Genomic DNA, 25,537 nt, shown 5'->3' with positions numbered 1-25,537 from the left:
CAATCTGTATGGACAAACTCCAATATAATTTCAAGAGAATCAACTAGACAGTCAGACTCAATCTTAAGAAAAAGTATATCAAAGAGTTATATCTCAATTTCTCAATTCAATCCGCAATCAAACAAATAGGAATTTGCGAGCCTGATTGAATACAAGAGAAATAACTTGAACGGTACCAAAGACCAATGTTCAAGGATCAATCAATTCCAATCAACAACCAAAGGTTGGATTTACCAATTGATCGATTCAACGCACAACCCGTGATATTTCAATTATATAACAAAATATAATGCGGAAAAGAAATAAGACAGACACCAGAGATTTTGTTAACGAGGAAACCGCAAATGCAGAAAAACCCCGGGACCTAGTCCATATTTGAACACAACACTGTATTAAGACGCTACAGACACTAGCCTACTACAAGTTAACTTCGGACTGGAATGTAGTTGAGCCCTAACCAATCTCACACTGATCAAGGTACAGTTGCGTTCCCTACGCCTCAAGAAGCACGTCGGATTCTGCGCACTTGGTTCCCTTAGTGGTAGGCTTATAAACAGTACCTACAATTTTACTACTGCAAGTATAAAACGTCGAGACTATAAACAGGGTAAGTACGAGTCGATCTACAGGGACAAGGTGGGTGTAAGTTGAAGCTACGGTCTTACTATGCTGATTCGAAACAGGAGTAACACGAATAGGGGGTTTTGTTTGCCGATACGGCCAGATGTTGGTTAAGTAACACAAAATAGAAAGCAAGAATGTAGATTAAAGGGCACTAGGGAAGTCGAATCCACCTCCTAATCCTATGCTAAGGTAATATTTATTCAAATTATGTTCTTGTTCCTTTCCAGAGAAAACTACAGTGAATGATTTATCAGTTAATCTCCCTAACTCACCCCTAGTATAAGTTGTCTTCTTACAGTACAACCTATCACAGGATCATTTGGTTCAATTATCTAACTATCATTCCTTTATCAATTAAGCACAGATCTTCTTCCAGAGAGGTATCAAATGGATGATTTATCAACCAACTTCACTAACTCACCCCTAGTATCAACTGTCTTCTTACAGTAAAACTGATCACAAGCTAATTTGATCCATTATCTAACTATCATTCCTAAAGAAATGAAGCACAACAAGAACAACAACATGAACATGAATTAGAACATGATGAAAATACTGAAAACAAATATAAACTACAGCTTGGTGCACCGGCTAATCCGGGCATGAATTTTACATCACACTGCCTTCTCTATTTATACACAATTTTCACTCAATCACTTAAGATTTGATAATTAGAGAATACCCCACTCACCCAAATCGTGTTTTCCGATAAACCCCTTCTGCGAATCAGACATGCAACTCTTGATTTGATGTTTACTTTAGCTATTGAAGATAACCCTAACTATATCTCTCTCAATCCTAGCTTCTAGGGTTACTGTTTTTGATAGAGAGAAGCTAAGATGGAGATAGATAGAGATTAAAAGGTTGATTGATTGCATAGGGCGGCTGATAGGTTGGATATGCTCAGTGGTGGTCGGTAATGGAAGTGATGGAGGGAGAAAGTGAACTGATGGTTTTGCAGATCTTGGAGAAGATGGGAACGACGAACAAGGGAGTGTTTGGCTTCTGTTCGGTTAAGGGAGAAAATGTGAGGCTAGGGTGTTGAGCATATGTAACGAAATATGATGTACTGCGTGGATATAACGTTGGACGCTCAGCAGCTACATTGAATCTGACGGCTCAGGTAGGAGACAGATTTGGGTCTTGGGTATTACTTCTTCTGAGCCCAAATCTTCTTCAAGGATAATATCTCAATCCCACACCTAGTTTTGGGTCTTGCAAACAACATTCTTCACTTGAGGATGGGTGCAAAAGACATTCTTCACTTGCCTTCTAGCGCAAGTCTTTGTTGTCTCTCTCCCGTTGTCACTAGTTCTCTGCTCTTTTGAGCTCCTTAATTCATCCAAGCTTTATTTTACTACCTAAAAACACAAAATTAATTAGTACAAGAATTTATTCTTGAAAAAAATGAAAACACAGAATTTGGGATAATATATGATTTTAGAGCGCAAAAGATGAGTTAAATGCCAATAAAAAGGTGTAGAAATATGCACTATTTGGCACTCATCAAATACCCCCAAACCTGAATTTTACTTGTCCTCAGGTGAAACAGAAATTAGAAAATCCTAACTATACGACTGTCGCTGGTCTATCGAATGCGTTTTGCGTATGCACTAAGCCTTTAAACCCCTAGGTGTCTCTTGTGGACGAGTTATAGTCTCGTGAGGGCCTACCAGAGGTGAACCCACAAAACCTTCTCCAACTTCAGAGCGTAATAGAGTCCTAAGCATCCAAGGAGCTATAAGGACATAAAGTTTCTGCATGCTAGTAACAAGAAGTTAGAAATACCAAAAAACGCATTGTCATCCTTAAGAGTTGCGCGAGAAATAACCAAACCATATGAAAGAATTCGGGTTCGAGAGTGATCACAAGCCTCGACTTATGCCTCACCAATAGGGTTTTATGATAATTACACTCATAAAGACTGCTTTTTTAGTCTCTCATGTGTGCAGGCAGGAATAAATAGAGAAATCCTGCACACGTTGAATGATGGGAAGGAAAACCTTCCGAAATAATTTCTGGAGACTCCACAGAATCGTGGACAAAAAGAATCTTTTTCTGATTATCTCTAAGAAAGGAAATCAATCATTAACAAGGATGGGAGTACTCACTCACCTTCACATCCGACCGGCAATCAACACCACTCTCACAGTACCCATAAAAACGTCTTCAATCTTCGGTCTTCAACTGTTGATGATGAACTTCTAAAGCCATGGATGAAGGACTTTATCACTTAATTCTTCACAACCTGTATTGTCTTGATTTTATGAACTTTCACTAATTCTCATCTTTTTATGTTTTTCTTTGCTCTTGTAAGATAAGTATTCAATTGTGTATAAAATTCTGCTCTTTGTACCGTATCTTCACTTTGAATAAGAATTTACTTACTTGAATTGTTGCAAGTAAACCTTGGACTGTTTCAACTTTCTTCAAATATTCTGATGTTGCTCTGCCCATTGATAATGATGTGTTTCTATGGATCTGTTGATGTTGTCGAGTGAGAGAATGGTGTTAACTTCAAATCAAACTACAAGAAGGAGTTTTCATCTTTAGACGTCATCCTCATGATTGACGGAATTAGCACTCAAGAGATCAAAAATAGTGCTGAAATTGGTGCGAAGTTGGGTAGCTCACCATTCCTACCCGGAATTTACGTACGGTGACACACACTCTAAAAGGACTTTTTAGATAGTCACAAAAATTGAAGGTTGGTGCCTCGCTTGATGTAAAAATAGGTAGTCTCCACTAAGGGTAATCACAACTCTACTACCAAATATCTTTGCAACACCTAATTCTCCCACCGACATGGTTAAATCCAACTTTAACTCTCTAACACCTAAGAAACCCGATTGTGTTCTCCAGTACTTCCAAGTTCAGTTATTTCGGTCCGACTCTCTATGTTAACATAGTTAGAAGCATGCTAGTGATTCTAAGATCTTTAAAAGTTGGAGGTTTTATGCAAGTATTTACAAAGATTTTGAAATTTTTGATTATTATTATTATTATTTTTTTATTTTTTTTTTAAAATGCAAAAGACTAAAAATTTTTTATGCAAAACACTCCCCCACACCTAAATCTAACATTGTCCTCAATGTTTCAAAAGATGATAAGAATTTAAAAAGCGGCATACCATGAGAACCATGTTTATTAGAGAAAAGGAAAGAGATTACCGGTATGTCGGCGAAAGTAAGATTAAAGCTTCATTATTCATGGCTAGAATCCAACATTTTCAGCTGAGATCATATTGGATTAGCGCAATATATACAAGATAAAGCTAGGAAATATAATTACCTACTGGATTATATACAAGAAAATTTCACCATACACCAACAATCTAAAGAATTGAGGATCAACCCAAAAAACAGAATGCAGAAATTTTAACAACCTCACATAATTACAATAGCACAGAAGTGAAATGAGGATGCAAAACAAAATGTGATACCCCTAAACCTAGATTTTTCAACAGATATACTTTTGGGCACGAAATCTAACAAATTTGGAGGTTCATCATGCACAAGGTCTAACTCAAAGTGGACATGCTCAGGGATGGATGGAGAGACATGAGTAAACTCCAACTGCGGCTCATCAAAGGTATTATATTTAGCTGCAAAATAGTCCAAGAGGACTTGGGAGGCACACATTTCTAAACCTAGATTAGGTATTCTCAGAAAAGTTGGTTTTACAATTTCGTTACAAGCCAAATCTAGGTTGGGAGGAACAATCTCAGTTTGTGACTTAGGCTGGTAAGTTGGCACATTTAAGTTGTTTTCATGTGTAAGATCATTAGTACCATCACACACTCTCCCTAAGTCAGAAACAGGTAAATCATGCTCATGTTCAAAGAACAATTCATCGAGTCCCAGATCAGTACCAACATCACATGTATAAGCATATGGATACTAGAAGAAACATCATTCATGAAGGTCGAGGAAGAGAAGCCTAATGTCTCTGAACCCAAAGGTTCCACAATATTTTCAGCATAAACATGTTCTTCTAGCATAACATCATCATCATAACAGAAATGCATTTACCTATTCACGATCATAGTGTCTCTAGGCCAGTCATTTACCTCTAGATTAGGTTCATGTTCAATATCAGTAGCCTGAGTAGGAACATAGACACTATTCTCAAAATTTACTTTAATACTAACTGTCATTTCATCCTGAAATTCCTCCCTCTCCTCATTTTGTAAACGAAGCAGATTCATTTTTAACAATACATTAAGTTGTTCAATGGAAAGAGAGTCTTCAACAGTAGGTGTCTGATAGACACATTTTTGCGTCTAAGTTGTCCTCAATTTTCTGTTTTGTTGGTACTCGATTTCGTACTTATTATGGTGTTTTTTGTATTTGTAGGTATTTTTGGGAAATAAACATTTTTGGAAAATTCGGCTCGAAAAGTTGCTCGGGGCACCCCGGAGGACATTTGCTATGCGGACCCCAGATTTGGCTAAGGAGCACCCATGGCTATGTGTAGCCCAAATTCATCCACAACACCATTTTCTATCGGCACCCCCACTCTGGTTATGGGGCCACCCTTCTTCATCATTTGAATTCAAGAACTGGCAGGAAAGTTTGGCTCTTCCCTGGCAGATTAGGTTTCGAGAATTCAAGGGGTTATAGTGTGATTCAACGGCTGATTTCGATTGGGATGAACGTGATATTCCTAAACAATGCTGGTATGGGTGTTCAAATGAGTTTACTTGGGCTAGATAATTTTTGGAAAGAAAACATGGAAGTACGTGTGCAGTTGAGTGATAGACACATTTTTGTGTCTGATATAATCTCAATTGTATATATTGTTAGTGCTCGATTTTGTATTTATTTTGGCTTTTTATGTCTTTGTAGGTGTTTTTGGAAAAATAAGATTTTGCGGCGAAATTGGCTCGAAAAGTGTTTTTTGCGTTCATGGGAGGAAATTTGCCATTCGGACCCTCACTTTGGATAAGGGGTAACCTAATTACTAAGGGGCATCCCATTTCCAGGCATCTGCTAATCGCACCCCTACTCTGTATAAGGGGCAACCATCTTCAACATTCAAAAATCAGGTTTTGGCGGGAAAAAGTGTAGTTAAAGAGCAGTTTTGGCAATCGTTATTTGGAGGAGTTTGAGGTCGATTAAACCTCTGATTTTCATAGGATAGACTCCTTATGGGTCTAGGAATCTGATATGGGTGTTTAAATCGATTAGATTGGGCTCAAACGACAGATTTTTCTCACAACAAGAAAATATGGAAAGTCACGTCTGTGACCTGTTTTAGGGAATTTTAGAGTGATTAAAATGCTGTAAACCTTCCCAAAGATTTTTATCTATCTAAGGAAGAGTTTAGAATAAAAAGGAAAGCTCAGAAACGTGTAGAAATCCTAAAACAAGAAATTGTCGCAACTTGGCCGTGAAGAGAAGGAAAGAGATTTTGGAAGATTTGGGAGAGATTTAATCGGTATTTTTGATATAAATAGATGTCTTGGGTCATATAGAAGAGGTGTCGACAGTTTTGGAACCTAAGGAGAGCCAGAGAAGAAGAAATCAGAGCTTTACCAAACTTTATTTCTGCTGCTGCTGCTGTTGAAGAAGAAGAACGCGAAGAACATTGACCCTCGGTAGACAGTCGCAGAAAAGTGTCGCTGTTTAACAGCTGAAGAACATTAAGCTCTTCAGGGCAGTCTTATTCTAGGGTCTTAAAATCAGCGACAAAGCAACAGTTTTTCTGTAACAGTTCCATTTAACAGTTGTTTTGAAACACCAATACAATGTTGCAAACAGTCTGTGTTATTACTTTTCACTCTTTTAATCATCTTTTGAGCAACAAACACATATTTTGAGATCATGATTAATATGAGGAGCTACACCACATTGTTGAGGCGATAGAGGAAGCTATTTTTCCAACAAAAAGTGGTATATTCTACTTTATCTTTTTATTTGCAATAATTATATGATTATTTGCCTTGAACTATTATTGAATATGATTTTTATTTGAGTGATTGTGATCTATTTTGATGGAGTATGCTTAGTTTTAAGACTTTTGATACTTCATACTTGGTATTTACAATTATTACTTTTGAAAATCTACTTGTTGTAATATTTTAGAATCAAATTAAACAAGAAAATTGCATAAATATAAGTATTGGTTTAATCACTTTGAACTTGGAAAATAGTGGAATCTTAGCCTCAGTGTTTCTTTTAGTATTGATATCATCTTTGATTGAGTTTGCTATAATTTTTAGTGAGTTTTCTATTTTAATATTAGAATTTAAGTCTAATTAATATCCTTCACAAGTCTGAGAATTGAACCACTTTTACCACTATCTACAAATCACATCATTGAGATAATCACGGGATTTGCATGAGTTAGAGAGAGTTCTGCACATGCTAGGAAGATTCTAACAACCATTTGGGTCGTGACAGAGATAAATTAGGAGAATTTGCAGCTATATAAAGCGTGCAGGAGAAGAAAAGGGAAAGAATAATTTCCTGTGTCTGGCAGAGTTATTGAGAATTATCCTGGAGTTATTACAGTGATTCTTAGGCCCTGTTGAGTATATAAAGACTGTTCCGAGGTCATAGAATGGTTACAGAGAGTTTGGGAGAGTTTTGGAGAAGACAGAGGCGATAATCAGAACCACCAGAAATATTTTTCTGCTGCTGCTCATCTGAAGAACACGAAGAACATACCATCCAAGACAGTCGTTTTTCAACAGTGGAAACGACACACAGGCGTGGGTATCGTAGAGCTACAGAATCAGCGGCAATACTGTTTTATCGTTCTTTTCAGTTTGTAACAAATAAAACTGTTACAAACCCGGTTTTATCATTGTTTCTCCCATTTCATCTTTATAAACACCCTTTGAGCAATAAAAATGAATTTTGAGCGTGTTTCCATGATGATGAGCTAATTCTCGCGCAACCAAGGCAATGGATGAAGCTATCTATGCATGAATGATTGGTAAAAAATTTATTTTCTCTAATTTACAATTTATAGTTCATTCAATCACCGCTTTTGCGGAGTTCTAAATGTTCACATAATTTTCTTAATTACTTGTGATTCAATTTGATAGATTATACTTTGTTTAATCGATTGATAGTCTATTCTTAGGGAATATAATTAATATTTGGGAATATGTTTGGTTATGTGTGTATTAAGAAATAAAGGACTTAAAGGATAGTTAGAGTTTTGAAACATATTTGGTATCGTTCATTCATGTGTAATAGTGGAATCTAGTGTCTTGGTTACTTTTAATATCTTGAAATCAATTTTGCAATAAATTTTATATTTTTAAGTTATATAAGTCTAAAATCTTTTGCTTTCACAAGTCTCAACGAACTTATAACTACAACTCAATTAAAAATCTCATCAATTTTTGGCGCGGCCGACGCGGACTTGTCTTTAGGCTAGAGTTTTTAGATTTTTTTTTTAGGTTTTTAATTGTTTTTCATTTTTATTTCATTTGTTCTTCTTTACGTTTTTGGGTTTTTGTCTTTTCCTTACAGATTTTGGAGTTTGGAGCGAAAGAAAAATTTGCCAAAGCTTTTGGTGAATACTTAAAGATTTGGAGTAAAAGCAAAGCAAAAGGAGCGAAAGAAAAGAAGAATAAAAATTAATTAAAAAAAGGAGAGAGAGACATTTTTTTTTTAGATTATCTTTTTCTTTTGCACTATATTTTTGGACTGTGGACTGTGGATTGTGGAGTTTGGGACTTTATTTTTTTAAAACACTACAGAAGGGTGGTTTAAATATAAAATGTTTGTAGAGAAGGACGGCGATTACGATATCTCCTCGGCCCCTCGGGTTCGTACATGACATAGGAGTCGTGGCCCGAGTCGACTATAACGGTTCATCCCCCGTCTGGTACGGGAGGTAAGTTTGTCGAAACACTCGCGAATCCCCTGTCAGCGAGTTACTGTATTCCTTCATTTTCATATACTCTGAGGATTTGAAAACGGCTGCTTTAATTTCCTAGTAAATGGAAAGGACTGGCCATACAAGATAAGGGTTCGGATTTCATCACCGTTCCCTTCTTGCCCGCCTTAGGAAAACGAAACCAAACGCGAACCTAAGCCTAAAATTTGATTAGAACGAGACTGTAACGAGCTTAATAGGAAAGTCATTCGAAAAATATTGGTTACTCTTTTAAGAATACTTCAATGTTCATGATGGTTTCTGTGAGTTGAATACGCCGCCTTGCAACGCCGGTGAGGCCTTGGGTATCAAAGCTCCACTGAGCTTTCCTCGTCTCGATTCAACTTACTTAAACTCGGATTGATTCCAGAGGGGTTTGCTTAAATTGTAACGAATTCCCTTTCGAAGGATTAGAAGCTGGTCTAGAAACAATCTAAGTGGAGCCATCATGCTTTTGGTTTGCTAGAAATCAGTAGGTTGACTGTGGTGGAGTCAGCCTTATTTGTGTTTGCATAGAACTTCCCTTCCTTTTAGGATTTCTTTATTTTTATTTTATTTTTCTAGTGTATGCCCGAGGTTATTAAAGGGCGGGCTTGGAAAAGAAACACTCCAGGTCGTTTGATTAGTGATAAACCTAGTAGTTCTTCTTGTGAAGGCGGGGAGCTTGAAGACTCTTCTTTTGAGAGCCCTGTCTTTGGAAATTTCAGCTTTGAAAACTTGACAATTAGTGAAGAAAGTACTCCTAGTCCTTTGGTAGTGCCAGAAATGACAACTTTTGAAGCTTTATTAAACCCAAGTAGGACCTCTCGTCCGTCTTGTATCAAGTTAGCTGAAACCGAGGCAAATTATGAACTCAAACCTGGGACTTTACAGATGCTCCGAATCCTTTTAGGAAAAGAGAATGAGAACCCCTATTTTCATGTTAGGGAATTTGAGGAAGTTTGTAGTACTCTGAAAATTAAAAACCTTAGTGATGATGCGTTGAAACTTAGGTTATTCCCCTTTTCCTTAAAAGATAAAGCCAAATCTTGGCTGTATAGTTTGGCTTCTGAGTCAGTTGAAACCTATGACCAACTTACATCTGCCCTTATACAGAAGTTTTTCCCAAGGCACAAAACGTCGTCTATTAGGATACAAATCTGTACTTTTGTTCAACAAGAGGGAGAATCTTTACATAGGTATTTATAAAGGTTCAATGACTTAATATCTTAATGTCCTCATCATGTTTTAGAGATGGCCAGGTTAGTTCAGATCCTCTACGAGGGTTTAGATTATTCAACAACAACCATGGTTGAGTCCTTATGCACAGGTGGGTTTGAGAATAAAACTGTTGATGAGGCGATAACATTTTTGAATGAAATCGCCGATAAGACCCAACAATGGGAAAATAGTAGGGAACCACAGAAAATAATTCTTCTAAGTAGAGGAAATGCCAATAGGGTAGAAGGATCTTATGAGTAAGATGCTAAAATAGCAGCCATAGCCAAAAGGTTAGAAGCCTTAGAATTAGGTCATTCTAGTGGTAATAGTGGTAGAATAGAGCCTTATTGGGAAGGCCATACTGTTGAGGAGCAAGCCAATGCTATTTATAACAACACTAGATTCGATAACTATCAGAAGTTTGACCCATATTCAGAAACCTATAACCCTGGATGGAGAAACCATCCCAAACTTTCTTGGTCTAAGGGCCAAAATCAAGGTCAGTCTAGTAACTCTCAGGTTCCCCCAGGTTTTGGCTATACTAAGAATCCTTCAGCTCCGGCACAGTTTCAGAACCCTTCGGATAAGAAGATTATGAGTTTAGAAGAGTCTCTTGCTTTGTTAACTCGTAACACTGTGCAGTTTTAGCAATATGTCGCTCAAGGTTTAGAAGAAAATAAGAGAATAGGTCAGGCTAACTCTCAGGCTATTTCCGAGTTGAAAACCCAGGTTAGTCAGATAAATGAGTCTTTAAGAGAAAGAGGTAAGTTTCCTAGTAAAACTCAACCCAACCCTAGAGGAATTAACGAAATAGGTGAAAGACCATCCGAACATGTAAATGCTATTAAAACCCTTAGAAGTGGTATAATGATAGACAACAAGGTTTCCATGCCTGATAGTGAACATGTTGTAGTTCACCCTTCTGAACCATAAACTGAGGAGACTGATAGAGTCTCTAAAGAGACCAATGAGGGTCATATTGATCCCGACTTTGTTCCTAGATCCCCATTCCCACAGCTACTAGTTCCAACTAAGAGGGAGTCCAACTTTAATGATATATTGGAGGTTTTTAAACAGGTAACTATCAATCTTCCATTATTAGATGCGATTAAGCAGATTCCCGCTTATGCTAAGTTTCTTAAGGATATGTGTATGCGAAAGCGAAAACTTAGTGTCCAAAAGAAAGCCTTCCTAGCTAGTCATTTGAGTTATATTATTCAGAATACAACTACTCCTAAGTATAAAGACCCAGGGTCCCCTACTATTTCTTGCACAATAGGTAAATACCGTGTCGAGAAAGCTTTGCTTGACTTAGGAGCCAGTGTAAACTTACTTCCATACCATGTGTACCTTAAGCCAGGACTTGGTAAGATGAAACCTACCCAGATGACACTTCAGTTAGCTGATAGGTCCGTTAAAATTCCTCGTGGTGTGATCGAGGATGTTCTTATAGAGGTCGAAAAGTTTATATATCCTGTGGATTTTGTTATCCTAGATACCCAACCTGTCCCTGACCCAGAGAACCAGATACCAGTGATTTTAGGTCGCCCGTTTTTAGCTACATCCAATGCGATCATCAACTGTCGAAACGGTATTATGAATATTTTTTTTTGGTAATATGACTATTGAGCTAAACATTTTTAATATTACTAAGCTACCCTCTCAACTAGATGACTCGAACATAGAAGAGGTGAACATGATAGGAACATTAGTCGAGGAGTCATTACCAAACACTTTGTTAGAAGATCCATTAGACAAATGCCTAGCTCACTTTGGGATTGATTTTAATGATGATAATGTGATTAATGAGGTAAATGCTCTGTTAGATTCAACCCCTTTGTTAGACACTAGTAATGGATGGAAACCTAAGTTCGAACCACTACCAGTTTCTAAGTCTACCCAAGTTCTTTCTTTAGAAGAGACTCCTAAGTTGGACCTTAAACCATTAACAGATACCCTGAAGTATGTTTTTTTAGGCCCATCTGAAACTTTACCTGTGATTATAGCATCCGACTTGGATAGTGATCAGGAAAGTAGGCTACTAACTGTCCTTCAAAACAACAAGGAAGCTTTAGGGTGGACCATAGCAGACATTAAGGGTATAAGTCCTACTGATTGTATGCATCATATATATTTAGAGAGTGACACCAAACCTTCTAGGGATATGCAACGTCGACTGAACCCTAATATGAAAGAAGTAGTTCGAACCGAGGTTCTTAAGCTGTTAGATGCAGGCATTATTTACCCCATTTCAGACAGTAAGTGGGTCATCCCCGTTCAGGTTGTTCACAAGAAATCCAGTATTAATGTAGTCCAGAATGAGAATAATGAGTTAATCCCAACTCGGGTGACCACGGGTTGGTGTGTCTGTATTGACTATAGAAAATTGAACAAGGTCACTAGGAAGGACCACTTTCCCCTTCCCTTCATCGACCAAATGCTAGAGAGATTAGATGGACGTAGCCATTATTGCTTTTTAGATGGATACTGCGGTTATAATCATGTTATTATTGCGCCAGAAGACCAAGAGAAAACCACTTTTACCTGTCCCTTTGGTACCTTTGCGTATAAACGCATGCCTTTCGGGCTATGTAACGCCCCTGCGACCTTTCAGCGTTGTATGTTGAGCATATTTTCTGACATGGTAGAACGGTTCTTAGAGGTCTTTATGGATGATTTTTCAGTGTTTGGTTCGTCTTTCAATGAGTGCTTGCATTATTTGCCATTAGTTTTGACTAGGTGTAAGGAAAAGAATTTAGTGCTTAATTGGGAGAAATGTCACTTCATGGTTCGTTCATGAATTGTTCTAGGGCATATCGTATCTTCGAAGGGTATAAAGGTAGATAGAGCCAAAGTTGACCTTATTAAAACTTTACAGGTCCCAAAAACCGTAAGAGATATTAGGTCATTCTTAGGGCATGCAGGTTTTTATCGTCGATTCATTAAGGATTTTAGCTTGATTTCCAGACCTCTTTGCAATTTGCTTGCAAAAGACATTAAGTTTGTCTTTGATGATGCTTGTTTAGAGGCTTTTGAGAAGCATAAGACTTTACTCACTACCGCCCCCATAGTCCAGGCACCCAACTGGAACCTACCCTTTGAGATCATATGTGATGCTTCAGATTATGCTATTGGTGTTGTGCTAGTTCAGCGAGAAAATAAGTTACTTCATGTGATTTACTATGCCAGGAAAACTCTGAATGATGCCCAGTTGAACTATACCACTACGGAGAAGAAACTATTAGCCATTGTGTTTGCCTTAGACAAGTTTAGACCCTATCCCTTAGGTTCTAAGATCGTAATATATACTGATCATGCTGCTTTGAAATATCTTCTGTCTAAGAAGGATACGCAACCTAGATTGATTAGGTGGATCCTTTTGTTGCAAGAGTTTTCTCCAGACATTAGAAACAAAAAGGGTGCCGAAAATGTAGTAGTAGACCATTTTTCTATGCTAGTTGTTGATTCCCCTGATGATTCCCTTCCTATAAGGGATAGCTTTCCTGATGAACAATTGTTCTTTGTTACCCAATTACCTTGGTATGCGAATATAGTGAATTATCTTGTCACTGGTCGAATGCCCCATCATTGGGGTAAACAAGATCGTTCTAGGTTTTTAGCCGAGGTTAAGCACTTCTTTTGGGATGATCCTTATTTATTTAAGTATTGTCCCGACCAGATTATTAGGAGATGTATACCTGAGAGTGACCAGTCCAGTATTATTTCCTTTTGTCATGATCATGCTTGTGGGGGTCACTTTAGTTCTAAGAAGACTGCTGCTAAGATATTGCAGTGTGGATTCTATTGGCCTTTGTTGTTTAAAGACTCCCACAGTCATTGTGTTGCTTGTGAACGTTGCCAGAAATTAGGAACCATTTCTCATAGGAACATGATGCCCTTGAACCCTATTTTAGTTATTGAGGTCTTTGATGTGTGGGGTATTGACTTTATGGGTCCGTTTCCTAATTCTTTTGGTAACTTATACATCCTTGTCGCTGTAGACTATATCTCTAAGTGGATTGAGGTGGTTGCGTGTAAGACTAATGGCCATAGGGTTGTGATTGAGTTCTTGAAAGATAATATACTTACACGTTTTGGTACACCGCGAGATATAATTAGTGATGGAGGGTCTCACTTTTGTAATGGATTTTTTAGGCTTTTCATGAAGAAATATGGTATTGCACATAAGGTATCTACCCCATATCATCCACAAACTGGTGGTCAGGTAGAGGTTTCCAATAGGGAGATAAAGCGTATATTAGAGAAAACAGTTAATCCTAATCGGAAAGACTGGTCGTCTAGGCTTACTGATGCCTTATGGGATTACCGTACTGCGTTTAAGACCCCCATTGGAATGTCACCTTATCGACTTGTGTATGGAAAGGCATGTCACTTACCTTTTGAGTTAGAACATAGAGCATATTGGGCTGTTAAGCAGCTAAATTTTTCACTAGACAAAGCAGGATCCCATAGGAAACTCCAGCTCAATGAGTTGGAGGAGATTCGTAGAGATGCATACGATAGTGCTAAGGAGTATAAGAACAAAATGAAACTTGTGCATGATAAGAATATTTTAAGAAATTCGTTTTCTCCAGGTCAAAAAGTTCTTCTGTATGATACCCGCTTGCATTTTTTTCTTGAGAAGTTACGTTCTCGGTGGACGGGTCCTTTTATTGTTCGCACTGTCTTTCCTCATGGAGATGTTAAGATCGAGACACCAGATGGTAGTAGTTCTTCGAAGTTTAACGGTCATATATTGAAACCCTTTTTAGAGCCCTTTCCTACAGGTGATGTTGAGGAGGTCCCTCTGGAGGACCCTGTTTACCCTTGATTGACCATCGAGGCGATTGTATGTTGTATATTAGTTTTTGATTTTTTTATTCACCCAGGTACTATCTTTCCGACTTCTCTCTTGACTGATTCCTCATGTTACTTTACTTTTTGGTATTGCTCTTTCATTAGAAACATTGAGGACAATGTTAGATTTAAGTTTGGGGGTGGGGAAGAAACTTTTTGTTAGCTTTTAGTTGCAATAAATAAACTCCAGAACCTAGAAATTTATGCTTATTAAGGTTAGCACTAACCAATCTAAGTGGATGGGAACATCTTGGTTATAGGAGTTGAGGAATCAATCTGATTAGATGGAAACATCTAAAGAGTCTATTCATAGAAGCAAAGAGCTCAGATGTTAGAATTAAAAAAAAAAAATGGTAGTTTCCCCATATCTCGTTGAATCCTAATCATTCTGTTTTTATTTTTTAAGTGACTTGGTGGGGCACACGATTCAAGTTGTTACCATTGCTAGGTTGAAATAGGGTGATTGAGATACCAAAAAAAAATAATTTGAGAATTGAGAATTGAGACCAGACCATCAGACCAACCAGAATAAATTCAAATAAAGTCGACCACTGGTGCCCTTGTATATGCCAGTTGTGTTGACCTAGAGTTAGGTTTATCGACCATTGGTCCCCTTGTATATGCCAGTTGTGTTGATATTAGTCAGACCGGTATCTCATTCCATTAGGATAGGTTCATCTTGGCAAAGTCCTTCAAACAGATATGGGAAACACCGTTCACTTTAAACCCTTTTCTCTTTATCCATCTTCTTAATCTTTCCATGTGATTGGTTGACTCCGGTTATGATGTCCATAAACTATATGAGTAGAGCTCTGTCATTTATATATGAATTTTAGTATGACGAGTGCAAACTCGTGTACATCAATTGGAATTTCGCATCAGGGTACTTCCTCCTATAGTCAATGTTTGTATGCCAACCAAGGAGATTCTTTAGTGCCTTCCAAGGTTCTGCGAAGATAGCTAGGGTCTAGAGTAAAGGTTTTGTGGGTACACCTATGGTAAACCCTCAGGAGACAACACTCCCCCGATAAGGCCACCTAGCGGTTTAACGGCTTGCTGCACGTGCTAAGTGCAGGCATTTTATTTTCTAGATAAGATTTGCTCGAGGACTAGCAAATAATAAGTTTGGGGGTATTTGATAGACACGTTTTTGTGTCTAAGTTGTCCTCAATTTTCTGTATTGTTGGTACTCGATTTCGTACTTATTATGGTGTTTTTTGTATTTATAGGTATTTTTAGGAAATAAACATTTTTGGAAAATTCGGCTCGAAAAGTTACTCGGGGCACCCCGGAGGACATTTGCTATACGGACCCCAGATTTGGCTAAGGAGCACCCATGGCTATGTGTAGCCCAAATTCATCAACAACATCCATTTTCTATCGGCACCCCCACTCTGTTTAGGGGGCCACCCTTCTTCATCATTTGAATTCAAGAACTGGCGGGAAAGTTTGGTTCTTCCCTGGTAGATTAGGTTTCGAGAATTCAAGGGGTTATAGTGTGATTCAACGGCTGATTTCGATCGGGATGAACCTGATACTCCCAAACAATGCTAGTATGGGTGTTCAAATGAGTTTATTTGGGCTGGATAATCGTTGGGAAGAAAACAGGGGAGTACGTGTGCAGTTGAGATAATCACGGGATTTGCATGAGTTGGAGAGAGTTATGCGCATGCTAGGAAGATTCTAACAACCATTTGGGTCGTCACAGAGATAAATAAGGAGAATTTGCAGCTGTATAACGCGTGCAGGAGCATAAAAGGGAAATAATATTTTCCCGTGTCTGGCAGAGTTATTGAGAATTATCCTGGAGTTATTACAGCGATTTTTAGGCCATGTTGAGTATATAAAGACTGTTCGGAGGTCATAGAATGGTTACGAAGAGTTTGGGAGAGTTTTGGAGAAGACAGAGGCGATAATCGGAACCACCAGAAATATTTTTCTGCTGCTGCTCATCTGAAGAACACGAAGAACAGACCATCCAAGACAGACGCTTTTCAACAGTGGAAACGACACACAGGCGTGGGTCGTAGAGCTACAGAATCATCGACAGTATTGTTCTATAGTTCTTTTCAGTTTGTAACAAATAAAACTGTTACAAACCCGGTTTCATCATTGTTTCTCCCATTTCATCTTTGTAAACAACCTTTGAGCAATAAAAATGAATTTTGAGCATGTTTCCATGATGATGAGCTAATTCTCGCGCAACCAAGGCAATGGATGAAGCTATCTATGCATGAATGATTTGTAACAATTTTATTTTCTCTAATTTATAATTTATAATTCATTCAATCACCTCTTTTGCGGAGTTCTAACTGTTCACATAATTTTCTTAATTACTTGTGATTCAATTTGATAGATTATACTTTGTTTAATCGATTGATAGTATATTCTTAGGGAATACAATTAATATTTGGGAATATGTTTGATTATGTGTGAATTAAGAAATAAAGGACTTAAAGGATAGTTAGAGTTTTGAAACATATTTGGTATCGTTCATTCATGTGTAATAGTGGAATCTAGTGTCTTGGTTACTTTTAATATCTTGAAATCAATTTTTCAATAAATTTTCTATTTTTAAGTTTTATAAGTCTAAAATCTTTTGCTTTCACAAGTCTCAACGAACTTATAACTACAACTCAATTGAAAATCTCATCAGTGTTCTGATAGCATATTGGTATTCAGTACATGGTTGCGCATGAGGGTCACCACAGAAAGGAAATTCAGAAGCAATGCTATATGGTTCATTATGAAATTCAGATCTATCATTATCTTGTTCAATGATTTCCACAGATTGCTTACAAGGGGTCAGGGAAGTACAAAATTGTTCAACTTCCCATTGTGTTGATTGATACATGGGTGCATGGTCGTTAGGGTCTATAAAAGACTGATCGCAACCTTTAAAAGATTGATTATGGTCCCAATGACTACCAGCTTCATAACCTGTGCGTATTTCATATCTTGGATTTTCATGGTATTCTCTAGATTGCCTAAAATCATGCAAAATATAGCAGTTCTCCACAGGATGGCCTAAGATACCACATAAGGTACAAGCATAGATTTCAGATTGCCTAGGTGAATTAGATGCGACATATTTCTCATGTATTTGCAGTTCTAAAGTTGTAATTTGAGCTTCTAACTGATCCAAAAGTGACGAATGTGGGAGTTGGGCACTGTAAAGATGTTCATTTTCACCATGTGGTGGATGATACATGTGTGAATAGTTATTAGGGTCCATGTATCGAGGCTCAGGATTATGAAAATGTTCATAACAATCCCTATAACTATTGACATCATGGTATGTGGGAGGCTCATAGCGTGAAGCATGCCCGTAAGCAAGTTCTCTAATGGATTTGTTCTCATCCCCAGTTACAGACCAAAATCCTGACATGATGTTTTTTTTAAATACAAAGAAATGAATATATTCTAAATGCTACTAACAAAGCCTAAACAGAATGATGCATACAAGAATGTATATAAGCTACTAAACACAACAGGCTAAACGCGACAATACAATTATTTCTAGTAAATACAGTAACAAAATCTAATAAAAATTATAAAAATGATGCTGCTATAAGGAATAACAATGGCAGCTATCAATCCTAAATTGGATCTCTACTGGACCATAAAAATAAAAATATGGTTAACTAACGAGAGGCCACCTCGTATTTGTTAACAAGATATGTTGCTCAGTTATTAAATCCAATACCAAACCATTCATGTTAAGCAAATATAAGGAAGAGACTTCATTTTGTTGTAGTGTTTAAGAAATTTACCCCCGGTGCGCATCCGGGAGAAGGCTACTAAGAACTGGAATGTTTCATCTTACCTTTTTGTGGTAGTTTCTCTAACTTCAACAACTCCAGCGACATGGTACGGTAGGAAGCACAAATCTGCCTCTCCTCTTTGTTTTCTTTGACTTGTACAGCAACTTGGTACCTGATGAGCTCAAAAGAACTGTTCAGAACCTAGGATTGCGCAAATAAAATAAATAAGTATGTACACTGACCTATTATTACTAACCAGAAAATGAAATAATAAATCTCAATGTTATGAAAACTTAGATTTTTTCTTAAAGAACAGACAAAATTCTGAGTTAGCTATTCTAAGACAATTACTTACACTACTGTATGAACTACAACCACTATGAGAGACTAATGATTATATAAACTATGCCGTAGTACTAGTGTTTTTCAAATGATGAAGATATAAGTGAAACTAATCAAAAACGGACAAAAGGATTTAGTACGAAACAAGAAAAATTTACACTATGAGAATTAGAACTATGAAACAAATGATGTAAAAATGCCAAAAGCTACGAGACGAAAAAAAGTTCAATTAAAACACCAGCTACATACTAAACAAATTCCTAACTAGAAAGAAAAATAAAAATACTACAGAACAATGATATTTGACACTAAAAAAAATTCAGAACTAAACGCAAGTAACAAATTAACAGACACTATATACAAATCCCAACTTCGGATTAGTAAAAACAAAACTTATCAATCAAACTACACTAAGTTATACTAACAACAAGATGCGGAGTATATAACAGATGAGCTAACTACTAATTTATGCTATAACAACCGGAAATCAACGATGCAAAATAACAAAAATGAAAAGATGCCGAAATAGTTTGACTGAAAAACTACAACTAACACTGATACAAGATGCAGATTATATAACAGATGGGTCACAAAGTTACACTACAACAACTGAAAAACGACAATCTAACACATGTATATATACAAATAGTAACTGAAACCAGTAAAGTGAAGATAGAAACCTCGTCTACACCGCTACCGAGTCCCCGGCAGCGGCGCTAAAAACTTGGTAGACTTATAAACAGTACCTACAATTGTACTACTGCAAGTATACAACGTCGAGACTGTAAACAGGGTAAGTACGAGTCGATCCACAGGGACAAGGTGGGTGTAAGTTGAAGCTACGGTCTTACTATACTGATTCGAAACAGAAGTAACACGAATAGGGGGTTTTGTTTGCCGATACGGCCATATGATGGTCAAGTAACACAAAATAGAAAGCAATAATGTAGATTAAAGGGATCTAGGGCAGTCTAATCCACCTCCTAATCCTATGATAAGGTAATATTTATTCAAATTATGTTCTTGTTCCTTTCCATAGAAAACTACAATGAATGATTTATCAATTAATCTCCCTAACTCACCCCTAGTATAATTTGTCTTCTTACAGTACAACCTATCACAGGCTCATTTGGTTTAATTAGCTAACTATCATTCCTTTCTCAATTAAGCGCAGTTCTTCTTCCAGAGAGGTCTCAAATGGATGATTTATCAACCAACTTCGCTAACTCACCCCTAGTATCAACTTTCTTCTTACAGTACAACTGATCACAGGCTAATTTGATCCATTAGCTAACTATCATTCCTAATGCAGTAAAGCACAACAAGAAGAACAACATGAACATGAATTATCTTAACATATGATTATGGGTTTCATCCAAACCCTAGTTATTGAATTAGAACATAATGAAAATACTGAAAACAAATATAAACTATAGCTTGGTGCACCGGCTAATCCGGGCATGAATTTTACATCACGCTGCCTTCTCTATTTATACACAATTTTCACTCAATCACTTAAGATTTGATAATTAGAGAATACCCACTCACCCAAATCGTGTTTTCCGATAAACACCTTCTGCAAATCAGACCTACAACTCTTGATTTGATGTTTACTTTAGCTATTGAAGATAACCCTAACTATATATCTCTCAATCCTAGGTTCTAGGGTTACTGTTTTTGATAAGAGAGAAGCTAAGATGGAGATAGATAGAGATTAGAAGGTTGATTGATTGCATAGGGCGGATGATAGGTTGGATATGCTCAGTGGTGGTCGGTAATGGAGGTGATGGAGGGAGAAAGTGAACTGATGGTTTTGCAGAGCTTGGAGAAGATGAAAACGACCAACAAGGGAGTGTTTGGCTTCTGTTCGGTTAAGGGAGAAAATGTGAGGCTAGGTGATTGAGCATATGTAGCGAAATCTGATGTACTGCCTGGATATAACGCTGGATGCTTAGCAGTTACATTGAATCTGACGGCTCAGGTAGGAGACAGATTTGGGTCTTGGGTTTTACTTCTTCTGAGCCAAATCTTCTTCAAGGCTAATATCTCAAGCCCACACCTAGTTTTGAGTCTTGCAAACAACATTCTTCATTTGCGGATATGGTGCAAAAGTCATTCTTCACTTTCCTTCTAGCGCGAGTCTTTGTTATCTCTCTCCCGTTGTCACCAATTCTCTACTCTTTCGGGCTCCTTAATTCATCCAAGTTTTATTTTACTACCTAAAAACACAAAATTAATTAGTACAAGAATTTATTCTTGAAAACAATGAAAACACAAAATTTGGGATAATATATGATTTTAGAGGGCAAAAGATTAGTTAAATGCCAATAAAAAGGTGTAGAAATATGCACTATTTGGCACTCATCACTTAGCTGATCTCACCCAAAACTATAAGTTGCTACGACCCAAAGTCGAAGACTTGATAAACAAATTTGTATCACACAGAAAATTCTATTGAATTATAAATCTGTCTCCCACAGAAATATCTACGATTTTTGTTCCATCTTTTGATAAATCAAGGTGAACAAGAACCAATTAATAAACCGTACTTATATTCCTGAAGAAGAGCCTAGTATTATCAACCACCTCATAATAATCTTAATCGATTAACGAAACAAGATATTGTGGAATCACAAACGATGAGACAAAGGTGTTTGTGATTAATTTTCAATCTTGCCTATTGGAGATAAAATCTCGAGAAAATCTTAAAGAATATAGTACCCAATCACAATAGAAAACAGCAAGATCAGAACACGCAACTACAGAGAAAATAGTTGGGTCTGGATTCACAATCCCAATGAAGTCTTTAAGTCGTTAACCTAAAGGGTTTCGTGAAAAACCTAAGGTTAAAGGAGAATCGACTCTAGCTTATGAAACTAGTATCACACAGGAGGTTTGGGGATTAGGTTTCCCAGTTGCTAGAGTTCTCCTTTATATAGATTTCAAATCAGGGTTTGCAATCTAAGTTACCTTGGTAATAAATCATTAAATATTCACCGTTAGATGAAAACCTGATTAGATTCAAGCTAATATCTTTCAACTGTTAGATCGAACTTAGCTTGTTATACATAAATGAAATGTATCTTCATTTAGGTTTGAGTAACCTTACCTAAACATGTACACTTAGTCAGTTCAACAATAGTTAACCAATGGTTAGCCATATGTGCACTTTCATATCAACCTTATTCATCTTTATCATAACTAGTTCAAATGACTCAAATGAAACTAGTTAGAGAGTTGTTCAATTGTGTAGATCTCATAGAAGTATACAAGAAACAATTGAAGCAAAATCGATTTTGATTCACTCGAATCAATTCATGAACATCATAGCCACGGTTTGCAAAAGATTTTATTCCTTATTATATAAATGTTTTAGTTCATGAACAAACCGATTTTATAAAGTAACCTACTTAAGTATGCAAACGGGTACGCATACCTAAGTAGACAGACCGAGTTTGGTTACGCCAGTACGCGTACGCATACCACTTCACACTTCCAAACTCCAGCAGAAATTCACGGAACCCAAACTTCTGTCAGTACACGTATGCGTACGCATACCTAGGTTCCGAACTTCCAACAACCAACCAGTATGCGTACGGGTACGCATACTTAGGTTCCTAGTTTTGGATTTTACACAAATGTGAATATGCACTATGTTTATATCCAAACATGGTTACTTGTTCTAAACTCTCATTTCAACCATTGAAACTTTCTTAGAGGATGACTATTGTTGTTATCCACAAACTATTAGCATCAAAGCAATTTTCAAGTTATTGAAATAATCAATATGACTTTCGTCAAGAGTAAAGATAAACTAGGTTAAAGCAAAAACTTACCAACACATATTTCAAGAAATAGATAAGTGAGTTAAACTCAGCTCGAAATAGAAAATGTGTATAATTGAAGTCTATATAGCAATACGATTTTTGTCTCAAAATATGAGATAAAATAGATATACTTTTGAGTGATAGATAAGTTCAAGTCTCCACACACCTTTTGTTGATGAAGTTCCACAAGTTCCCTTGAGTAGTTCTTCGTCTTCATTCTATGAACGTCGTGGAGTCTAAAGCTCAACTACACTTACTATCCTAATCCGAGATTTATCTATAAGTAGACTAGAAATCAAGACTTATAGTTTTGGCAATTAAACTTGACAAACAAGCTCGAGATAGCAACGCTTGCGAGTTCGACCGAGCAGTGATCTAACAAAAACTATACATATTGAACCTAAAGATAGAACGCGAACACAAGTTTTAATTTCCCCTTTTTATCTTCTTTCAGGCTTTTCGTCAAACAAATTGAAAACCCCAATTGATCTGATCACCCTGATTAAATCAGGTTGATTATGTATATTGTACACGAAAAAATTGGATACCATTCGATAAAACTTGGGGGGTGGTTGGGGGTGTTCCATCCATCTCCTGAATTCGAGTGTAAATTTGTGCACCCCATTAAAAACCGGGGTGCACATTCCTCCCCTCCTGATTGGAAGTTAATGTTAGAGCATTGCTCGGTCGAACTCGCATGCATTGCTATCTCAAGCATGTTTTTCAATGTTAGTGATCAAAACTATAAGTCTTGATTTCTAGTCTATTATATCTAAGTCTCGGACTAGGATAGAAAGTGTAGTTGAGCTCAAGGACTTCATGGCGATTCATCATACAAGTAGAAGAACTACTCAAGGAACCGGTGGAACTTCTCGACAAAAAGGTATGTGAAGACTTGAACTTATCTGTCACTCAAAAATCTATCTACTCTATCTCCTACTCTTTGAGACAAGAAGTCGTATGCTATATATATAGACTTGGATTATACACATTTGGTATTTCGAGCCGAGTATACCTCGCCTATCTATACCTCGAAATATGTGTTGGTAAGCTTTTCGCTTCGATCAAGTTTATCTTTACCTAGTGACGAAAGTCATGATATGTTTCAATCACTTTGAAAATTGCTTTGACGAGAAATAGTGTAACAACTATATAACGTCCTCTAAGAATGTTTCAGTGATTGAAATGAGAGTTTATATTACATAACCAATGGTGGACATAAGCATTGTTGTGGAAACACATTTATGTATAAGTCTTATTCCTTGAACCAAAGTTTGCGAATTTGTTGATCAAGAGAACCGGAAGAATGGCGTGAGCTCAGTCCGCGAACTGCCGAAGTTTTCAAACCCGAGAATTTCTACTGGAGTTGACAAACTACTTGCGTAAAGCTATGTCCGCGAACCCAGACCGCGAACCGGAGAAGTTCTCAAACCCGAGAATTTCTGCTGGAGTTTGTAAACTCTGCCCGGTAACTTAAGTTCGCGAACCTAGTCTGCGAACTTGAGAAGGTTATATATCTGAAGATGATTTCTGAACTTAAACTTTAAAAATACTAAGGAATGCAGTTTACAAACCGTGGCTATAAAAGTTCATGAACCGATTCAAGTGAATCAAATCATCTTTGCTTCAATTGTGTCTTGTGCGGTACATGAGATTTCCTTGCAATTGAACAACTCTCTAACTAGTTCATTTGATGTCATTTGAACTAGTTATGGTGAAGAAGAACATGGTTGATATGAAATGCTCATATGGCTAACCTTTTGGTTAACTATTGTTGAACCAACAAGTGCATACGTTTGGGTACGGTTAACAAACCTAGAAGTGTGCATTGTCAAGTGTGTGTAACAAGATAAGTTTTCGATGTAACAATTGAGAAATATTAGCTTGAATCTAAATCATGTTTTCATCTAACGGTGAGTATTGAATGCTTTGTTAATAAGATAACATTGATTGCAAACCCTGATTTGAAAGACTATATAAAGGAGACATCTAGTATTGTGCAAAACTAATCCCCACACCTTACGTGTGATACTAATTTGCGTGCTAGAGTCGATTCTCCTTTAACCTTTGGTTTTCTTCTTCTGAAACTAGGTTGATGACTTAAAGACTTCATTGGGATTGTGAAGCCAGACCGATACTACTTTTATCGTAGTTGTGTGATCTGATCTTGCATCTTCTATCGTACGAGTACAATCAGATTGATTGGCTTGAGATTGATATCTCTGATAGGAAAGATATAAAAAGTAATCACAAACATCTTCGTCTCATTGTTTGTGATTCCGCAACATCTTGTTTTGTTACCATACGATTGAGATTGTTGTGAGATGATTGATAACTCTAGGCTGTTCTTCGGGAATATAAGACCGGATTATCAATTGGTTCCTGTTCACCTTGATTATTATCAAAATACGGAATAAAACCTTAGGGTTTATCTATGGGTGACAGATTGATCCTTTGATAGACTTGTCTGTGTGAGACAGATTTGCTTATTGTCAAAGCCTGCGATTTTATGTCGTAGCAACTCTTAGTTGTGGGTGAGATCAGCTAAGGGAATCAATTGCACAGTATCTTGCTGGGATCAGAGTCGTAGGAGCATAACTGTACCTTGGATCAGTGGGAGATTGATTGGGGTTCAACTACAGTCCAGTCCGAAGTTAGCTTGGAGTAGGCTAGTGTCTGTAGCGTCTTAATACAGTGTGTGTTCAATCTGGACTAGGTCCCGGGGTTTTGCTGCATTTTCGGTTTCCTCGTTAACAAAATTTCTGGTGTCTGTGTTATTTCAATTTCCGTATTATATTGTTTTATCTTTATAATTGAAATAATACAGGTTGTGCGTTAGATCATCAATTAGAGTAATCCAACCTTTGGTTGTTGATTGTCATTGATTGATCCTTGCATATTGGTCTTTGGTACCATCCAAGTTATTCCTTGTATTTGATTAGAACTCGCAGTTCTTGCTTAAGTAAATCTAATCAAGAAGAGAAATATAAACTCGTTGATATACTTTTAATTGATTGAGTCTTGTTA

Source organism: Papaver somniferum, chromosome 2 (genome assembly GCF_003573695.1).
Source record: "Papaver somniferum cultivar HN1 chromosome 2, ASM357369v1, whole genome shotgun sequence".
Taxonomy (NCBI): Eukaryota; Viridiplantae; Streptophyta; class Magnoliopsida; order Ranunculales; family Papaveraceae; genus Papaver; species Papaver somniferum.
Note: the sequence above shows the minus strand (reverse complement) of the source record.